At 40.3% G+C, this 19,140-nt stretch overlaps 19 non-coding genes across 19 annotated transcripts; all 19 read right to left on the bottom strand.

Annotated features, from left to right (window-relative positions):
• Positions 1-994: 994 nt before the first annotated feature.
• LOC115249721 (small nucleolar RNA U3) lies at positions 995-1,199 on the bottom strand. The gene has a single exon (XR_003888403.1). It is a non-coding gene; the product is annotated as a small nucleolar RNA U3 (small nucleolar RNA).
• Positions 1,200-1,630: 431 nt separating this feature from the next.
• trnai-aau (transfer RNA isoleucine (anticodon AAU)) lies at positions 1,631-1,704 on the bottom strand. The gene has a single exon. It is a non-coding gene; the product is annotated as a tRNA-Ile (tRNA).
• A 1,184-nt stretch (positions 1,705-2,888) lies between these two features.
• LOC115249720 (small nucleolar RNA U3) lies at positions 2,889-3,093 on the bottom strand. The gene has a single exon (XR_003888402.1). It is a non-coding gene; the product is annotated as a small nucleolar RNA U3 (small nucleolar RNA).
• A 431-nt stretch (positions 3,094-3,524) lies between these two features.
• On the bottom strand, positions 3,525-3,598 carry trnai-aau (transfer RNA isoleucine (anticodon AAU)). The gene has a single exon. It is a non-coding gene; the product is annotated as a tRNA-Ile (tRNA).
• A 1,184-nt stretch (positions 3,599-4,782) lies between these two features.
• Positions 4,783-4,987, bottom strand: LOC115249728 (small nucleolar RNA U3). The gene has a single exon (XR_003888410.1). It is a non-coding gene; the product is annotated as a small nucleolar RNA U3 (small nucleolar RNA).
• A 431-nt stretch (positions 4,988-5,418) lies between these two features.
• On the bottom strand, positions 5,419-5,492 carry trnai-aau (transfer RNA isoleucine (anticodon AAU)). Its single transcript has one exon. It is a non-coding gene; the product is annotated as a tRNA-Ile (tRNA).
• Positions 5,493-6,677: 1,185 nt separating this feature from the next.
• Positions 6,678-6,882, bottom strand: LOC115249719 (small nucleolar RNA U3). The gene has a single exon (XR_003888401.1). It is a non-coding gene; the product is annotated as a small nucleolar RNA U3 (small nucleolar RNA).
• A 431-nt stretch (positions 6,883-7,313) lies between these two features.
• On the bottom strand, positions 7,314-7,387 carry trnai-aau (transfer RNA isoleucine (anticodon AAU)). Its single transcript has one exon. It is a non-coding gene; the product is annotated as a tRNA-Ile (tRNA).
• A 1,184-nt stretch (positions 7,388-8,571) lies between these two features.
• On the bottom strand, positions 8,572-8,776 carry LOC115249727 (small nucleolar RNA U3). The gene has a single exon (XR_003888409.1). It is a non-coding gene; the product is annotated as a small nucleolar RNA U3 (small nucleolar RNA).
• Positions 8,777-9,207: 431 nt separating this feature from the next.
• Positions 9,208-9,281, bottom strand: trnai-aau (transfer RNA isoleucine (anticodon AAU)). Its single transcript has one exon. It is a non-coding gene; the product is annotated as a tRNA-Ile (tRNA).
• Positions 9,282-10,466: 1,185 nt separating this feature from the next.
• LOC115249718 (small nucleolar RNA U3) lies at positions 10,467-10,671 on the bottom strand. The gene has a single exon (XR_003888400.1). It is a non-coding gene; the product is annotated as a small nucleolar RNA U3 (small nucleolar RNA).
• A 431-nt stretch (positions 10,672-11,102) lies between these two features.
• trnai-aau (transfer RNA isoleucine (anticodon AAU)) lies at positions 11,103-11,176 on the bottom strand. Its single transcript has one exon. It is a non-coding gene; the product is annotated as a tRNA-Ile (tRNA).
• A 1,184-nt stretch (positions 11,177-12,360) lies between these two features.
• LOC115249725 (small nucleolar RNA U3) lies at positions 12,361-12,565 on the bottom strand. Its single transcript, XR_003888407.1, has one exon. It is a non-coding gene; the product is annotated as a small nucleolar RNA U3 (small nucleolar RNA).
• Positions 12,566-12,996: 431 nt separating this feature from the next.
• trnai-aau (transfer RNA isoleucine (anticodon AAU)) lies at positions 12,997-13,070 on the bottom strand. The gene has a single exon. It is a non-coding gene; the product is annotated as a tRNA-Ile (tRNA).
• A 1,184-nt stretch (positions 13,071-14,254) lies between these two features.
• On the bottom strand, positions 14,255-14,459 carry LOC115249724 (small nucleolar RNA U3). Its single transcript, XR_003888406.1, has one exon. It is a non-coding gene; the product is annotated as a small nucleolar RNA U3 (small nucleolar RNA).
• Positions 14,460-14,890: 431 nt separating this feature from the next.
• Positions 14,891-14,964, bottom strand: trnai-aau (transfer RNA isoleucine (anticodon AAU)). The gene has a single exon. It is a non-coding gene; the product is annotated as a tRNA-Ile (tRNA).
• Positions 14,965-16,149: 1,185 nt separating this feature from the next.
• Positions 16,150-16,354, bottom strand: LOC115249717 (small nucleolar RNA U3). Its single transcript, XR_003888399.1, has one exon. It is a non-coding gene; the product is annotated as a small nucleolar RNA U3 (small nucleolar RNA).
• A 431-nt stretch (positions 16,355-16,785) lies between these two features.
• On the bottom strand, positions 16,786-16,859 carry trnai-aau (transfer RNA isoleucine (anticodon AAU)). Its single transcript has one exon. It is a non-coding gene; the product is annotated as a tRNA-Ile (tRNA).
• Positions 16,860-18,046: 1,187 nt separating this feature from the next.
• On the bottom strand, positions 18,047-18,251 carry LOC115249716 (small nucleolar RNA U3). The gene has a single exon (XR_003888398.1). It is a non-coding gene; the product is annotated as a small nucleolar RNA U3 (small nucleolar RNA).
• Between the last annotated feature and the right edge of the window lie 889 nt (positions 18,252-19,140).

The following is a 19,140-nucleotide window of genomic DNA, read 5'->3' as shown; positions in this document are numbered from 1 at the left end:
TTTGCCGCATCTGCCAGTCTGTCATCGCTATGCCGAAAAAGGGAAATGTGGAGCGGCATTTTCGGACTGTTCATAACACTACGATATTAACTTCCCCCTGAAAAGCGATCTGAGAAGGAGAAAGGTAAAGGAATTAAAATCCCAGTTGTCCCAACAGCAGTCACTTTTCTCTCAAGTGACTTCAAAAGCAAAGGCAGCCACCGAAGCTTCGTTCCGGGTGAGTCACTTAATCATTAAAAACAAGCAGCTACTGTCCGAACTATGCATCCCTGGCTGATTCCATTCAGTGCAAGTCAGAGTGAGGTAATGACAAAAAATGCATAGATTTGTATTGAGCAATATGGATTGATGTAGTTATGCGAGGTACACCAACATATACTGTATGGTTCACATAAAGAATTCTATTTTTAAAGAATTTCTATGAATAAATGTATGTTTTGCAAATTCATAGCAGGTAGATCTTCTTGACTCAGTCAGTTGAAATGTAGCTCGCATGCTCAAAAAGTGTGGGCACTCCTGGTTAGATCATGTGACATACAGCTAATCTACATCTATAAATAAATATATCAGAAGAAAAGGCAACGTGTCTTAATTTGAAGTATGCCTGGGACTTAAAATAAGAGAAAAAGAGATGATAGAAAATCAATCATAGCAAAGCATTCCTCAAACACTTTAAATCTACACAAAACAGCATCTAAACGATAATAGTAATAACAATTCTTACAATATTTTATCAGAACTTCTGAGTTTAAATAAAGATATCCAGTACAAAACAAGACCACCTGCTGCTGCTGCTGACCCCCTTGGTCATGGTACAAATGAAGAGCTGTAGTTTCACACTGCTCCAAAGATCTCTGGAATTCGTACAAGATGTTGCCAGACTCTGCTAGCACTGAAACCACATTATTTTAAAGCCCACTCACCAGTGGTGATTTGAGAGCAGTGTTAAGAGAAGACATAAAACATTTCTTTTTTTTCTCTTTTAAGCATGCTGACCACTCAGCTCATGTCTCCTTCATCAAAGTCTCCATGAAACTCTGAACAGTCATCAACAGTGGTGAAGAAATAGAATCTTCCCACCAGTTTTCTGCTGTGAAGGAAAACATCTCAGCTCATCATCATGGGCAGAGAGACCAAACTTTTAAGAAACCAATTTCTCAATTATAAACTAAAGAAATGACCCTTGAAAGTATAGTCTGATTTTATTGTCATTGATCTCAGGCTCTTATGTCTGGAGAAGAGAAGTTTGAGTCCTGGTGAGCTCCTGTGTTTTTGATAATGATGATAATGATGATGATGAACGGTCTCGTCCGACACTCTCACTATCATTCCTGAAAGTCATCTATAAACAAGGCAGCTTTCAAACAGCTCCAAATCTGGATGAAAATGGATTTTCTGGCATATTCACATCTGACCGCTTGTGTTTTGTTTGGAATTTAAAGCCACCATGTCAGAGGTCAAAGACCTGTGGATGACGAAAAGTAGTCAAAGCGACTTTCTTCAAGCTTGAAAGAAAAGCAAGATATTATATTGCAACAAGAATATTTAGTATAAGAAAAATGTGAAAAGTTCCAATAAAAGCAAAATGCTTGAGACAGAAGATGTTGACTGTGCAAATAGCGAGCCTTCGTGGCCAGTATGGGGTTTGAACCCATGACCTTGGCGTTATTAGCACCACGCTCTAACCATCTGAGCTAACCGGCCAAAGACAGAAAGAGGTCTAGTCATTTGTGGATATAATGTGTTTTTGCCACATTCTTAAAAGCTGTGGGTACAAACATAAGGATATTGGGGCGTTTTCTGTCCCCATTGTCCCCCTTCCTGACATTTTATGTCATATAAGATTATTCTTTGCTCTGAGGTGCGTTAAGAGTGAATTTGTCTCGATAATAGGCTTACAAAAAAGACTGGGGCCTACAATTGTGAAAACGAAACTGGTTCAATAGTCAGAGTCACGTCCCCAGCAATTGTGAAGTAAAACAAAATGTAGCCAATCAAGAAGCAAGCTGAGCGATGAACAAGGAAAGATGCATAAATAAATATAAGCACACTCGTGTTGTCTCTGGATTTTCTCCAAAGTTTTTTCTTTATTTAGTTGGGGATTTGCCCATGAGAAAGAGTCCCAAGACCACCACCATTCCATCTTCTTGTATATCCTCTTGCTTTATGGTTCGCCATGGGTCCAAACTGACAAACCGAGTAGTGTGAAAGGACTGATATTAACCCTGCTCACTGAGTGTTCCCAAAATCAGGTTTTGTCCAACAATAACTTGTAAGTTGCCTAGTTTTATGGGTCCATTGCCATCCCTTATGATGACAGTTGAGTTGTGGTTTGTGTGTCAGGATCTGTGTTAAAGACCAGTCAAACAGCTCCTGTACTCTTGTCTGCAGCTATCGCAACAAAAAGAGATCACCAATCGGTGTCGATAAAAGTTTAGAGGAGAGCTTCTCAGACAGGTAAACACAACGGAGTGGACAGGTCTCGACAGCTCCTTGACATCCTCGCAGATGAAGCTGATCAGACCTTTGCTCAGAGTTAAGGTGGAAGTCATCAACATCTCGTAAAGATGGAAAATAGCAGCTCTGCTAAAAGCTGATATTGAACATCCTTGTTTTAAATATTTCTATCAGAACTTCTGAGTTTAAATAAAGATATCCAGTACAAAACAAGACCACCTGCTGCTGCTGCTGACCCCCTTGGTCATGGTACAAATGAAGAGCTGTAGTTTCACACTGCTCCAAAGATCTCTGGAATTCGTACAAGATGTTGCCAGACTCTGCTAGCACTGAAACCACATTATTTTAAAGCCCACTCACCAGTGGTGATTTGAGAGCAGTGTTAAGAGAAGACATAAAACATTTCTTTTTTTTTTCTTTTAAGCATGCTGACCACTCAGCTCATGTCTCCTTCATCAAAGTCTCCATGAAACTCTGAACAGTCATCAACAGTGGTGAAGAAATAGAATCTTCCCACCAGTTTTCTGCTGTGAAGGAAAACATCTCAGCTCATCATCATGGGCAGAGAGACCAAACTTTTAAGAAACCAATTTCTCAATTATAAACTAAAGAAATGACCCTTGAAAGTATAGTCTGATTTTATTGTCATTGATCTCAGGCTCTTATGTCTGGAGAAGAGAAGTTTGAGTCCTGGTGAGCTCCTGTGTTTTTGATAATAATGATAATGATGATGATGAACGGTCTCGTCCGACACGCTCACTATCATTCCTGAAAGTCATCTATAAACAAGGCAGCTTTCAAACAGCTCCAAATCTGGATGAAAATGGATTTTCTGGCATATTCACATCTGACCGCTTGTGTTTTGTTTGGAATTTAAAGCCACCATGTCAGAGGTCAAAGACCTGTGGATGACGAAAAGTAGTCAAAGCGACTTTCTTCAAGCTTGAAAGAAAAGCAAGATATTATATTGCAACAAGAATATTTAGTATAAGAAAAATGTGAAAAGTTCCAATAAAAGCAAAATGCTTGAGACAGAAGATGTTGACTGTGCAAATAGCGAGCCTTCGTGGCCAGTATGGGGTTTGAACCCATGACCTTGGCGTTATTAGCACCACGCTCTAACCATCTGAGCTAACCGGCCAAAGACAGAAAGAGGTCTAGTCATTTGTGGATATAATGTGTTTTTGCCACATTCTTAAAAGCTGTGGGTACAAACATAAGGATATTGGGGCGTTTTCTGTCCCCATTGTCCCCCTTCCTGACATTTTATGTCATATAAGATTATTCTTTGCTCTGAGGTGCGTTAAGAGTGAATTTGTCTCGATAATAGGCTTACAAAAAAGACTGGGGCCTACAATTGTGAAAACGAAACTGGTTCAATAGTCAGAGTCACGTCCCCAGCAATTGTGAAGTAAAACAAAATGTAGCCAATCAAGAAGCAAGCTGAGCGATGAACAAGGAAAGATGCATAAATAAATATAAGCACACTCGTGTTGTCTCTGGATTTTCTCCAAAGTTTTTTCTTTATTTAGTTGGGGATTTGCCCATGAGAAAGAGTCCCAAGACCACCACCATTCCATCTTCTTGTATATCCTCTTGCTTTATGGTTCGCCATGGGTCCAAACTGACAAACCGAGTAGTGTGAAAGGACTGATATTAACCCTGCTCACTGAGTGTTCCCAAAATCAGGTTTTGTCCAACAATAACTTGTAAGTTGCCTAGTTTTATGGGTCCATTGCCATCCCTTATGATGACAGTTGAGTTGTGGTTTGTGTGTCAGGATCTGTGTTAAAGACCAGTCAAACAGCTCCTGTACTCTTGTCTGCAGCTATCGCAACAAAAAGAGATCACCAATCGGTGTCGATAAAAGTTTAGAGGAGAGCTTCTCAGACAGGTAAACACAACGGAGTGGACAGGTCTCGACAGCTCCTTGACATCCTCGCAGATGAAGCTGATCAGACCTTTGCTCAGAGTTAAGGTGGAAGTCATCAACATCTCGTAAAGATGGAAAATAGCAGCTCTGCTAAAAGCTGATATTGAACATCCTTGTTTTAAATATTTCTATCAGAACTTCTGAGTTTAAATAAAGATATCCAGTACAAAACAAGACCACCTGCTGCTGCTGCTGACCCCCTTGGTCATGGTACAAATGAAGAGCTGTAGTTTCACACTGCTCCAAAGATCTCTGGAATTCGTACAAGATGTTGCCAGACTCTGCTAGCACTGAAACCACATTATTTTAAAGCCCACTCACCAGTGGTGATTTGAGAGCAGTGTTAAGAGAAGACATAAAACATTTCTTTTTTTTCTCTTTTAAGCATGCTGACCACTCAGCTCATGTCTCCTTCATCAAAGTCTCCATGAAACTCTGAACAGTCATCAACAGTGGTGAAGAAATAGAATCTTCCCACCAGTTTTCTGCTGCGAAGGAAAACATCTCAGCTCATCATCATGGGCAGAGAGACCAAACTTTTAAGAAACCAATTTCTCAATTATAAACTAAAGAAATGACCCTTGAAAGTATAGTCTGATTTTATTGTCATTGATCTCAGGCTCTTATGTCTGGAGAAGAGAAGTTTGAGTCCTGGTGAGCTCCTGTGTTTTTGATAATAATGATAATGATGATGATGAACGGTCTCGTCCGACACGCTCACTATCATTCCTGAAAGTCATCTATAAACAAGGCAGCTTTCAAACAGCTCCAAATCTGGATGAAAATGGATTTTCTGGCATATTCACATCTGACCGCTTGTGTTTTGTTTGGAATTTAAAGCCACCATGTCAGAGGTCAAAGACCTGTGGATGACGAAAAGTAGTCAAAGCGACTTTCTTCAAGCTTGAAAGAAAAGCAAGATATTATATTGCAACAAGAATATTTAGTATAAGAAAAATGTGAAAAGTTCCAATAAAAGCAAAATGCTTGAGACAGAAGATGTTGACTGTGCAAATAGCGAGCCTTCGTGGCCAGTATGGGGTTTGAACCCATGACCTTGGCGTTATTAGCACCACGCTCTAACCATCTGAGCTAACCGGCCAAAGACAGAAAGAGGTCTAGTCATTTGTGGATATAATGTGTTTTTGCCACATTCTTAAAAGCTGTGGGTACAAACATAAGGATATTGGGGCGTTTTCTGTCCCCATTGTCCCCCTTCCTGACATTTTATGTCATATAAGATTATTCTTTGCTCTGAGGTGCGTTAAGAGTGAATTTGTCTCGATAATAGGCTTACAAAAAAGACTGGGGCCTACAATTGTGAAAACGAAACTGGTTCAATAGTCAGAGTCACGTCCCCAGCAATTGTGAAGTAAAACAAAATGTAGCCAATCAAGAAGCAAGCTGAGCGATGAACAAGGAAAGATGCATAAATAAATATAAGCACACTCGTGTTGTCTCTGGATTTTCTCCAAAGTTTTTTCTTTATTTAGTTGGGGATTTGCCCATGAGAAAGAGTCCCAAGACCACCACCATTCCATCTTCTTGTATATCCTCTTGCTTTATGGTTCGCCATGGGTCCAAACTGACAAACCGAGTAGTGTGAAAGGACTGATATTAACCCTGCTCACTGAGTGTTCCCAAAATCAGGTTTTGTCCAACAATAACTTGTAAGTTGCCTAGTTTTATGGGTCCATTGCCATCCCTTATGATGACAGTTGAGTTGTGGTTTGTGTGTCAGGATCTGTGTTAAAGACCAGTCAAACAGCTCCTGTACTCTTGTCTGCAGCTATCGCAACAAAAAGAGATCACCAATCGGTGTCGATAAAAGTTTAGAGGAGAGCTTCTCAGACAGGTAAACACAACGGAGTGGACAGGTCTCGACAGCTCCTTGACATCCTCGCAGATGAAGCTGATCAGACCTTTGCTCAGAGTTAAGGTGGAAGTCATCAACATCTCGTAAAGATGGAAAATAGCAGCTCTGCTAAAAGCTGATATTGAACATCCTTGTTTTAAATATTTCTATCAGAACTTCTGAGTTTAAATAAAGATATCCAGTACAAAACAAGACCACCTGCTGCTGCTGCTGACCCCCTTGGTCATGGTACAAATGAAGAGCTGTAGTTTCACACTGCTCCAAAGATCTCTGGAATTCGTACAAGATGTTGCCAGACTCTGCTAGCACTGAAACCACATTATTTTAAAGCCCACTCACCAGTGGTGATTTGAGAGCAGTGTTAAGAGAAGACATAAAACATTTCTTTTTTTTTCTCTTTTAAGCATGCTGACCACTCAGCTCATGTCTCCTTCATCAAAGTCTCCATGAAACTCTGAACAGTCATCAACAGTGGTGAAGAAATAGAATCTTCCCACCAGTTTTCTGCTGTGAAGGAAAACATCTCAGCTCATCATCATGGGCAGAGAGACCAAACTTTTAAGAAACCAATTTCTCAATTATAAACTAAAGAAATGACCCTTGAAAGTATAGTCTGATTTTATTGTCATTGATCTCAGGCTCTTATGTCTGGAGAAGAGAAGTTTGAGTCCTGGTGAGCTCCTGTGTTTTTGATAATAATGATAATGATGATGATGAACGGTCTCGTCCGACACTCTCACTATCATTCCTGAAAGTCATCTATAAACAAGGCAGCTTTCAAACAGCTCCAAATCTGGATGAAAATGGATTTTCTGGCATATTCACATCTGACCGCTTGTGTTTTGTTTGGAATTTAAAGCCACCATGTCAGAGGTCAAAGACCTGTGGATGACGAAAAGTAGTCAAAGCGACTTTCTTCAAGCTTGAAAGAAAAGCAAGATATTATATTGCAACAAGAATATTTAGTATAAGAAAAATGTGAAAAGTTCCAATAAAAGCAAAATGCTTGAGACAGAAGATGTTGACTGTGCAAATAGCGAGCCTTCGTGGCCAGTATGGGGTTTGAACCCATGACCTTGGCGTTATTAGCACCACGCTCTAACCATCTGAGCTAACCGGCCAAAGACAGAAAGAGGTCTAGTCATTTGTGGATATAATGTGTTTTTGCCACATTCTTAAAAGCTGTGGGTACAAACATAAGGATATTGGGGCGTTTTCTGTCCCCATTGTCCCCCTTCCTGACATTTTATGTCATATAAGATTATTCTTTGCTCTGAGGTGCGTTAAGAGTGAATTTGTCTCGATAATAGGCTTACAAAAAAGACTGGGGCCTACAATTGTGAAAACGAAACTGGTTCAATAGTCAGAGTCACGTCCCCAGCAATTGTGAAGTAAAACAAAATGTAGCCAATCAAGAAGCAAGCTGAGCGATGAACAAGGAAAGATGCATAAATAAATATAAGCACACTCGTGTTGTCTCTGGATTTTCTCCAAAGTTTTTTCTTTATTTAGTTGGGGATTTGCCCATGAGAAAGAGTCCCAAGACCACCACCATTCCATCTTCTTGTATATCCTCTTGCTTTATGGTTCGCCATGGGTCCAAACTGACAAACCGAGTAGTGTGAAAGGACTGATATTAACCCTGCTCACTGAGTGTTCCCAAAATCAGGTTTTGTCCAACAATAACTTGTAAGTTGCCTAGTTTTATGGGTCCATTGCCATCCCTTATGATGACAGTTGAGTTGTGGTTTGTGTGTCAGGATCTGTGTTAAAGACCAGTCAAACAGCTCCTGTACTCTTGTCTGCAGCTATCGCAACAAAAAGAGATCACCAATCGGTGTCGATAAAAGTTTAGAGGAGAGCTTCTCAGACAGGTAAACACAACGGAGTGGACAGGTCTCGACAGCTCCTTGACATCCTCGCAGATGAAGCTGATCAGACCTTTGCTCAGAGTTAAGGTGGAAGTCATCAACATCTCGTAAAGATGGAAAATAGCAGCTCTGCTAAAAGCTGATATTGAACATCCTTGTTTTAAATATTTCTATCAGAACTTCTGAGTTTAAATAAAGATATCCAGTACAAAACAAGACCACCTGCTGCTGCTGCTGACCCCCTTGGTCATGGTACAAATGAAGAGCTGTAGTTTCACACTGCTCCAAAGATCTCTGGAATTCGTACAAGATGTTGCCAGACTCTGCTAGCACTGAAACCACATTATTTTAAAGCCCACTCACCAGTGGTGATTTGAGAGCAGTGTTAAGAGAAGACATAAAACATTTCTTTTTTTTCTCTTTTAAGCATGCTGACCACTCAGCTCATGTCTCCTTCATCAAAGTCTCCATGAAACTCTGAACAGTCATCAACAGTGGTGAAGAAATAGAATCTTCCCACCAGTTTTCTGCTGCGAAGGAAAACATCTCAGCTCATCATCATGGGCAGAGAGACCAAACTTTTAAGAAACCAATTTCTCAATTATAAACTAAAGAAATGACCCTTGAAAGTATAGTCTGATTTTATTGTCATTGATCTCAGGCTCTTATGTCTGGAGAAGAGAAGTTTGAGTCCTGGTGAGCTCCTGTGTTTTTGATAATAATGATAATGATGATGATGAACGGTCTCGTCCGACACTCTCACTATCATTCCTGAAAGTCATCTATAAACAAGGCAGCTTTCAAACAGCTCCAAATCTGGATGAAAATGGATTTTCTGGCATATTCACATCTGACCGCTTGTGTTTTGTTTGGAATTTAAAGCCACCATGTCAGAGGTCAAAGACCTGTGGATGACGAAAAGTAGTCAAAGCGACTTTCTTCAAGCTTGAAAGAAAAGCAAGATATTATATTGCAACAAGAATATTTAGTATAAGAAAAATGTGAAAAGTTCCAATAAAAGCAAAATGCTTGAGACAGAAGATGTTGACTGTGCAAATAGCGAGCCTTCGTGGCCAGTATGGGGTTTGAACCCATGACCTTGGCGTTATTAGCACCACGCTCTAACCATCTGAGCTAACCGGCCATAGACAGAAAGAGGTCTAGTCATTTGTGGATATAATGTGTTTTTGCCACATTCTTAAAAGCTGTGGGTACAAACATAAGGATATTGGGGCGTTTTCTGTCCCCATTGTCCCCCTTCCTGACATTTTATGTCATATAAGATTATTCTTTGCTCTGAGGTGCGTTAAGAGTGAATTTGTCTCGATAATAGGCTTACAAAAAAGACTGGGGCCTACAATTGTGAAAACGAAACTGGTTCAATAGTCAGAGTCACGTCCCCAGCAATTGTGAAGTAAAACAAAATGTAGCCAATCAAGAAGCAAGCTGAGCGATGAACAAGGAAAGATGCATAAATAAATATAAGCACACTCGTGTTGTCTCTGGATTTTCTCCAAAGTTTTTTCTTTATTTAGTTGGGGATTTGCCCATGAGAAAGAGTCCCAAGACCACCACCATTCCATCTTCTTGTATATCCTCTTGCTTTATGGTTCGCCATGGGTCCAAACTGACAAACCGAGTAGTGTGAAAGGACTGATATTAACCCTGCTCACTGAGTGTTCCCAAAATCAGGTTTTGTCCAACAATAACTTGTAAGTTGCCTAGTTTTATGGGTCCATTGCCATCCCTTATGATGACAGTTGAGTTGTGGTTTGTGTGTCAGGATCTGTGTTAAAGACCAGTCAAACAGCTCCTGTACTCTTGTCTGCAGCTATCGCAACAAAAAGAGATCACCAATCGGTGTCGATAAAAGTTTAGAGGAGAGCTTCTCAGACAGGTAAACACAACGGAGTGGACAGGTCTCGACAGCTCCTTGACATCCTCGCAGATGAAGCTGATCAGACCTTTGCTCAGAGTTAAGGTGGAAGTCATCAACATCTCGTAAAGATGGAAAATAGCAGCTCTGCTAAAAGCTGATATTGAACATCCTTGTTTTAAATATTTCTATCAGAACTTCTGAGTTTAAATAAAGATATCCAGTACAAAACAAGACCACCTGCTGCTGCTGCTGACCCCCTTGGTCATGGTACAAATGAAGAGCTGTAGTTTCACACTGCTCCAAAGATCTCTGGAATTCGTACAAGATGTTGCCAGACTCTGCTAGCACTGAAACCACATTATTTTAAAGCCCACTCACCAGTGGTGATTTGAGAGCAGTGTTAAGAGAAGACATAAAACATTTCTTTTTTTTTCTCTTTTAAGCATGCTGACCACTCAGCTCATGTCTCCTTCATCAAAGTCTCCATGAAACTCTGAACAGTCATCAACAGTGGTGAAGAAATAGAATCTTCCCACCAGTTTTCTGCTGTGAAGGAAAACATCTCAGCTCATCATCATGGGCAGAGAGACCAAACTTTTAAGAAACCAATTTCTCAATTATAAACTAAAGAAATGACCCTTGAAAGTATAGTCTGATTTTATTGTCATTGATCTCAGGCTCTTATGTCTGGAGAAGAGAAGTTTGAGTCCTGGTGAGCTCCTGTGTTTTTGATAATAATGATAATGATGATGATGAACGGTCTCGTCCGACACGCTCACTATCATTCCTGAAAGTCATCTATAAACAAGGCAGCTTTCAAACAGCTCCAAATCTGGATGAAAATGGATTTTCTGGCATATTCACATCTGACCGCTTGTGTTTTGTTTGGAATTTAAAGCCACCATGTCAGAGGTCAAAGACCTGTGGATGACGAAAAGTAGTCAAAGCGACTTTCTTCAAGCTTGAAAGAAAAGCAAGATATTATATTGCAACAAGAATATTTAGTATAAGAAAAATGTGAAAAGTTCCAATAAAAGCAAAATGCTTGAGACAGAAGATGTTGACTGTGCAAATAGCGAGCCTTCGTGGCCAGTATGGGGTTTGAACCCATGACCTTGGCGTTATTAGCACCACGCTCTAACCATCTGAGCTAACCGGCCAAAGACAGAAAGAGGTCTAGTCATTTGTGGATATAATGTGTTTTTGCCACATTCTTAAAAGCTGTGGGTACAAACATAAGGATATTGGGGCGTTTTCTGTCCCCATTGTCCCCCTTCCTGACATTTTATGTCATATAAGATTATTCTTTGCTCTGAGGTGCGTTAAGAGTGAATTTGTCTCGATAATAGGCTTACAAAAAAGACTGGGGCCTACAATTGTGAAAACGAAACTGGTTCAATAGTCAGAGTCACGTCCCCAGCAATTGTGAAGTAAAACAAAATGTAGCCAATCAAGAAGCAAGCTGAGCGATGAACAAGGAAAGATGCATAAATAAATATAAGCACACTCGTGTTGTCTCTGGATTTTCTCCAAAGTTTTTTCTTTATTTAGTTGGGGATTTGCCCATGAGAAAGAGTCCCAAGACCACCACCATTCCATCTTCTTGTATATCCTCTTGCTTTATGGTTCGCCATGGGTCCAAACTGACAAACCGAGTAGTGTGAAAGGACTGATATTAACCCTGCTCACTGAGTGTTCCCAAAATCAGGTTTTGTCCAACAATAACTTGTAAGTTGCCTAGTTTTATGGGTCCATTGCCATCCCTTATGATGACAGTTGAGTTGTGGTTTGTGTGTCAGGATCTGTGTTAAAGACCAGTCAAACAGCTCCTGTACTCTTGTCTGCAGCTATCGCAACAAAAAGAGATCACCAATCGGTGTCGATAAAAGTTTAGAGGAGAGCTTCTCAGACAGGTAAACACAACGGAGTGGACAGGTCTCGACAGCTCCTTGACATCCTCGCAGATGAAGCTGATCAGACCTTTGCTCAGAGTTAAGGTGGAAGTCATCAACATCTCGTAAAGATGGAAAATAGCAGCTCTGCTAAAAGCTGATATTGAACATCCTTGTTTTAAATATTTCTATCAGAACTTCTGAGTTTAAATAAAGATATCCAGTACAAAACAAGACCACCTGCTGCTGCTGCTGACCCCCTTGGTCATGGTACAAATGAAGAGCTGTAGTTTCACACTGCTCCAAAGATCTCTGGAATTCGTACAAGATGTTGCCAGACTCTGCTAGCACTGAAACCACATTATTTTAAAGCCCACTCACCAGTGGTGATTTGAGAGCAGTGTTAAGAGAAGACATAAAACATTTCTTTTTTTTCTCTTTTAAGCATGCTGACCACTCAGCTCATGTCTCCTTCATCAAAGTCTCCATGAAACTCTGAACAGTCATCAACAGTGGTGAAGAAATAGAATCTTCCCACCAGTTTTCTGCTGCGAAGGAAAACATCTCAGCTCATCATCATGGGCAGAGAGACCAAACTTTTAAGAAACCAATTTCTCAATTATAAACTAAAGAAATGACCCTTGAAAGTATAGTCTGATTTTATTGTCATTGATCTCAGGCTCTTATGTCTGGAGAAGAGAAGTTTGAGTCCTGGTGAGCTCCTGTGTTTTTGATAATAATGATAATGATGATGATGAACGGTCTCGTCCGACACGCTCACTATCATTCCTGAAAGTCATCTATAAACAAGGCAGCTTTCAAACAGCTCCAAATCTGGATGAAAATGGATTTTCTGGCATATTCACATCTGACCGCTTGTGTTTTGTTTGGAATTTAAAGCCACCATGTCAGAGGTCAAAGACCTGTGGATGACGAAAAGTAGTCAAAGCGACTTTCTTCAAGCTTGAAAGAAAAGCAAGATATTATATTGCAACAAGAATATTTAGTATAAGAAAAATGTGAAAAGTTCCAATAAAAGCAAAATGCTTGAGACAGAAGATGTTGACTGTGCAAATAGCGAGCCTTCGTGGCCAGTATGGGGTTTGAACCCATGACCTTGGCGTTATTAGCACCACGCTCTAACCATCTGAGCTAACCGGCCAAAGACAGAAAGAGGTCTAGTCATTTGTGGATATAATGTGTTTTTGCCACATTCTTAAAAGCTGTGGGTACAAACATAAGGATATTGGGGCGTTTTCTGTCCCCATTGTCCCCCTTCCTGACATTTTATGTCATATAAGATTATTCTTTGCTCTGAGGTGCGTTAAGAGTGAATTTGTCTCGATAATAGGCTTACAAAAAAGACTGGGGCCTACAATTGTGAAAACGAAACTGGTTCAATAGTCAGAGTCACGTCCCCAGCAATTGTGAAGTAAAACAAAATGTAGCCAATCAAGAAGCAAGCTGAGCGATGAACAAGGAAAGATGCATAAATAAATATAAGCACACTCGTGTTGTCTCTGGATTTTCTCCAAAGTTTTTTCTTTATTTAGTTGGGGATTTGCCCATGAGAAAGAGTCCCAAGACCACCACCATTCCATCTTCTTGTATATCCTCTTGCTTTATGGTTCGCCATGGGTCCAAACTGACAAACCGAGTAGTGTGAAAGGACTGATATTAACCCTGCTCACTGAGTGTTCCCAAAATCAGGTTTTGTCCAACAATAACTTGTAAGTTGCCTAGTTTTATGGGTCCATTGCCATCCCTTATGATGACAGTTGAGTTGTGGTTTGTGTGTCAGGATCTGTGTTAAAGACCAGTCAAACAGCTCCTGTACTCTTGTCTGCAGCTATCGCAACAAAAAGAGATCACCAATCGGTGTCGATAAAAGTTTAGAGGAGAGCTTCTCAGACAGGTAAACACAACGGAGTGGACAGGTCTCGACAGCTCCTTGACATCCTCGCAGATGAAGCTGATCAGACCTTTGCTCAGAGTTAAGGTGGAAGTCATCAACATCTCGTAAAGATGGAAAATAGCAGCTCTGCTAAAAGCTGATATTGAACATCCTTGTTTTAAATATTTCTATCAGAACTTCTGAGTTTAAATAAAGATATCCAGTACAAAACAAGACCACCTGCTGCTGCTGCTGACCCCCTTGGTCATGGTACAAATGAAGAGCTGTAGTTTCACACTGCTCCAAAGATCTCTGGAATTCGTACAAGATGTTGCCAGACTCTGCTAGCACTGAAACCACATTATTTTAAAGCCCACTCACCAGTGGTGATTTGAGAGCAGTGTTAAGAGAAGACATAAAACATTTCTTTTTTTTCTCTTTTAAGCATGCTGACCACTCAGCTCATGTCTCCTTCATCAAAGTCTCCATGAAACTCTGAACAGTCATCAACAGTGGTGAAGAAATAGAATCTTCCCACCAGTTTTCTGCTGCGAAGGAAAACATCTCAGCTCATCATCATGGGCAGAGAGACCAAACTTTTAAGAAACCAATTTCTCAATTATAAACTAAAGAAATGACCCTTGAAAGTATAGTCTGATTTTATTGTCATTGATCTCAGGCTCTTATGTCTGGAGAAGAGAAGTTTGAGTCCTGGTGAGCTCCTGTGTTTTTGATAATAATGATAATGATGATGATGAACGGTCTCGTCCGACACGCTCACTATCATTCCTGAAAGTCATCTATAAACAAGGCAGCTTTCAAACAGCTCCAAATCTGGATGAAAATGGATTTTCTGGCATATTCACATCTGACCGCTTGTGTTTTGTTTGGAATTTAAAGCCACCATGTCAGAGGTCAAAGACCTGTGGATGACGAAAAGTAGTCAAAGCGACTTTCTTCAAGCTTGAAAGAAAAGCAAGATATTATATTGCAACAAGAATATTTAGTATAAGAAAAATGTGAAAAGTTCCAATAAAAGCAAAATGCTTGAGACAGAAGATGTTGACTGTGCAAATAGCGAGCCTTCGTGGCCAGTATGGGGTTTGAACCCATGACCTTGGCGTTATTAGCACCACGCTCTAACCATCTGAGCTAACCGGCCAAAGACAGAAAGAGGTCTAGTCATTTGTGGATATAATGTGTTTTTGCCACATTCTTAAAAGCTGTGGGTACAAACATAAGGATATTGGGGCGTTTTCTGTCCCCATTGTCCCCCTTCCTGACATTTTATGTCATATAAGATTATTCTTTGCTCTGAGGTGCGTTAAGAGTGAATTTGTCTCGATAATAGGCTTACAAAAAAGACTGGGGCCTACAATTGTGAAAACGAAACTGGTTCAATAGTCAGAGTCACGTCCCCAGCAATTGTGAAGTAAAACAAAATGTAGCCAATCAAGAAGCAAGCTGAGCGATGAACAAGGAAAGATGCATAAATAAATATAAGCACACTCGTGTTGTCTCTGGATTTTCTCCAAAGTTTTTTCTTTATTTAGTTGGGGATTTGCCCATGAGAAAGAGTCCCAAGACCACCACCATTCCATCTTCTTGTATATCCTCTTGCTTTATGGTTCGCCATGGGTCCAAACTGACAAACCGAGTAGTGTGAAAGGACTGATATTAACCCTGCTCACTGAGTGTTCCCAAAATCAGGTTTTGTCCAACAATAACTTGTAAGTTGCCTAGTTTTATGGGTCCATTGCCATCCCTTATGATGACAGTTGAGTTGTGGTTTGTGTGTCAGGATCTGTGTTAAAGACCAGTCAAACAGCTCCTGTACTCTTGTCTGCAGCTATCGCAACAAAAAGAGATCACCAATCGGTGTCGATAAAAGTTTAGAGGAGAGCTTCTCAGACAGGTAAACACAACGGAGTGGACAGGTCTCGACAGCTCCTTGACATCCTCGCAGATGAAGCTGATCAGACCTTTGCTCAGAGTTAAGGTGGAAGTCATCAACATCTCGTAAAGATGGAAAATAGCAGCTCTGCTAAAAGCTGATATTGAACATCCTTGTTTTAAATATTTCTATCAGAACTTCTGAGTTTAAATAAAGATATCCAGTACAAAACAAGACCACCTGCTGCTGCTGCTGACCCCCTTGGTCATGGTACAAATGAAGAGCTGTAGTTTCACACTGCTCCAAAGATCTCTGGAATTCGTACAAGATGTTGCCAGACTCTGCTAGCACTGAAACCACATTATTTTAAAGCCCACTCACCAGTGGTGATTTGAGAGCAGTGTTAAGAGAAGACATAAAACATTTCTTTTTTTTTCTCTTTTAAGCATGCTGACCACTCAGCTCATGTCTCCTTCATCAAAGTCTCCATGAAACTCTGAACAGTCATCAACAGTGGTGAAGAAATAGAATCTTCCCACCAGTTTTCTGCTGTGAAGGAAAACATCTCAGCTCATCATCATGGGCAGAGAGACCAAACTTTTAAGAAACCAATTTCTCAATTATAAACTAAAGAAATGACCCTTGAAAGTATAGTCTGATTTTATTGTCATTGATCTCAGGCTCTTATGTCTGGAGAAGAGAAGTTTGAGTCCTGGTGAGCTCCTGTGTTTTTGATAATAATGATAATGATGATGATGAACGGTCTCGTCCGACACGCTCACTATCATTCCTGAAAGTCATCTATAAACAAGGCAGCTTTCAAACAGCTCCAAATCTGGATGAAAATGGATTTTCTGGCATATTCACATCTGACCGCTTGTGTTTTGTTTGGAATTTAAAGCCACCATGTCAGAGGTCAAAGACCTGTGGATGACGAAAAGTAGTCAAAGCGACTTTCTTCAAGCTTGAAAGAAAAGCAAGATATTATATTGCAACAAGAATATTTAGTATAAGAAAAATGTGAAAAGTTCCAATAAAAGCAAAATGCTTGAGACAGAAGATGTTGACTGTGCAAATAGCGAGCCTTCGTGGCCAGTATGGGGTTTGAACCCATGACCTTGGCGTTATTAGCACCACGCTCTAACCATCTGAGCTAACCGGCCAAAGACAGAAAGAGGTCTAGTCATTTGTGGATATAATGTGTTTTTGCCACATTCTTAAAAGCTGTGGGTACAAACATAAGGATATTGGGGCGTTTTCTGTCCCCATTGTCCCCCTTCCTGACATTTTATGTCATATAAGATTATTCTTTGCTCTGAGGTGCGTTAAGAGTGAATTTGTCTCGATAATAGGCTTACAAAAAAGACTGGGGCCTACAATTGTGAAAACGAAACTGGTTCAATAGTCAGAGTCACGTCCCCAGCAATTGTGAAGTAAAACAAAATGTAGCCAATCAAGAAGCAAGCTGAGCGATGAACAAGGAAAGATGCATAAATAAATATAAGCACACTCGTGTTGTCTCTGGATTTTCTCCAAAGTTTTTTCTTTATTTAGTTGGGGATTTGCCCATGAGAAAGAGTCCCAAGACCACCACCATTCCATCTTCTTGTATATCCTCTTGCTTTATGGTTCGCCATGGGTCCAAACTGACAAACCGAGTAGTGTGAAAGGACTGATATTAACCCTGCTCACTGAGTGTTCCCAAAATCAGGTTTTGTCCAACAATAACTTGTAAGTTGCCTAGTTTTATGGGTCCATTGCCATCCCTTATGATGACAGTTGAGTTGTGGTTTGTGTGTCAGGATCTGTGTTAAAGACCAGTCAAACAGCTCCTGTACTCTTGTCTGCAGCTATCGCAACAAAAAGAGATCACCAATCGGTGTCGATAAAAGTTTAGAGGAGAGCTTCTCAGACAGGTAAACACAACGGAGTGGACAGGTCTCGACAGCTCCTTGACATCCTCGCAGATGAAGCTGATCAGACCTTTGCTCAGAGTTAAGGTGGAAGTCATCAACATCTCGTAAAGATGGAAAATAGCAGCTCTGCTAAAAGCTGATATTGAACATCCTTGTTTTAAATATTTCTATCAGAACTTCTGAGTTTAAATAAAGATATCCAGTACAAAACAAGACCACCTGCTGCTGCTGCTGACCCCCTTGGTCATGGTACAAATGAAGAGCTGTAGTTTCACACTGCTCCAAAGATCTCTGGAATTCGTACAAGATGTTGCCAGACTCTGCTAGCACTGAAACCACATTATTTTAAAGCCCACTCACCAGTGGTGATTTGAGAGCAGTGTTAAGAGAAGACATAAATCATTTCTTTTTTTTTTTCTCTTTTAAGCATGCTGACCACTCAGCTCATGTCTCCTTCATCAAAGTCTCCATGAAACTCTGAACAGTCATCAACAGTGGTGAAGAAATAGAATCTTCCCACCAGTTTTCTGCTGTGAAGGAAAACATCTCAGCTCATCATCATGGGCAGAGAGACCAAACTTTTAAGAAACCAATTTCTCAATTATAAACTAAAGAAATGACCCTTGAAAGTATAGTCTGATTTTATTGTCATTGATCTCAGGCTCTTATGTCTGGAGAAGAGAAGTTTGAGTCCTGGTGAGCTCCTGTGTTTTTGATAATAATGATAATGATGATGATGAACGGTCTCGTCCGACACTCTCACTATCATTCCTGAAAGTCATCTATAAACAAGGCAGCTTTCAAACAGCTCCAAATCTGGATGAAAATGGATTTTCTGGCATATTCACATCTGACCGCTTGTGTTTTGTTTGGAATTTAAAGCCACCATGTCAGAGGTCAAAGACCTGTGGATGACGAAAAGTAGTCAAAGCGACTTTCTTCAAGCTTGAAAGAAAAGCAAGATATTATATTGCAACAAGAATATTTAGTATAAGAAAAATGTGAAAAGTTCCAATAAAAGCAAAATGCTTGAGACAGAAGATGTTGACTGTGCAAATAGCGGAGCCTTGGCGTTATTAGCACCACGCTCTAACCATCTGAGCTAACCGGCCAAAGACAGAAAGAGGTCTAGTCATTTGTGGATATAATGTGTTTTTGCCACATTCTTAAAAGCTGTGGATACAAACATAAGGATTTGGGGGCTTTTCTGTCCCCATTGTCCCCCTTCCTGACATTTTATGTCATATAAGATTATTCTTTGCTCTGAGGTGCGTTAAGAGTGAATTTGGTCCTCGATAATAGGCTTACAAAAAAGACTGGGGCCTACAATTGTGAAAACGAAACTGGTTCAATAGTCAGAGTCACGTCCCCAGCAATTGTGAAGTAAAACAAAATGTAGCAATCAAGAAGCAAGCTGAGCGATGAACAAGGAAAGATGCATAATAAATATAAGCACACTCGTGGTTGTCTCTGGATTTTCTCCAAAGTTTTTCTTTATTTAGTTGGGATTTGCCCATGAGAAAGAGTC

Source organism: Takifugu rubripes, chromosome 4 (genome assembly GCF_901000725.2).
Source record: "Takifugu rubripes chromosome 4, fTakRub1.2, whole genome shotgun sequence".
Classification (NCBI taxonomy): Eukaryota; Metazoa; Chordata; class Actinopteri; order Tetraodontiformes; family Tetraodontidae; genus Takifugu; species Takifugu rubripes.
Note: the sequence above shows the minus strand (reverse complement) of the source record. Positions and strands in the feature narration are given on the sequence as shown.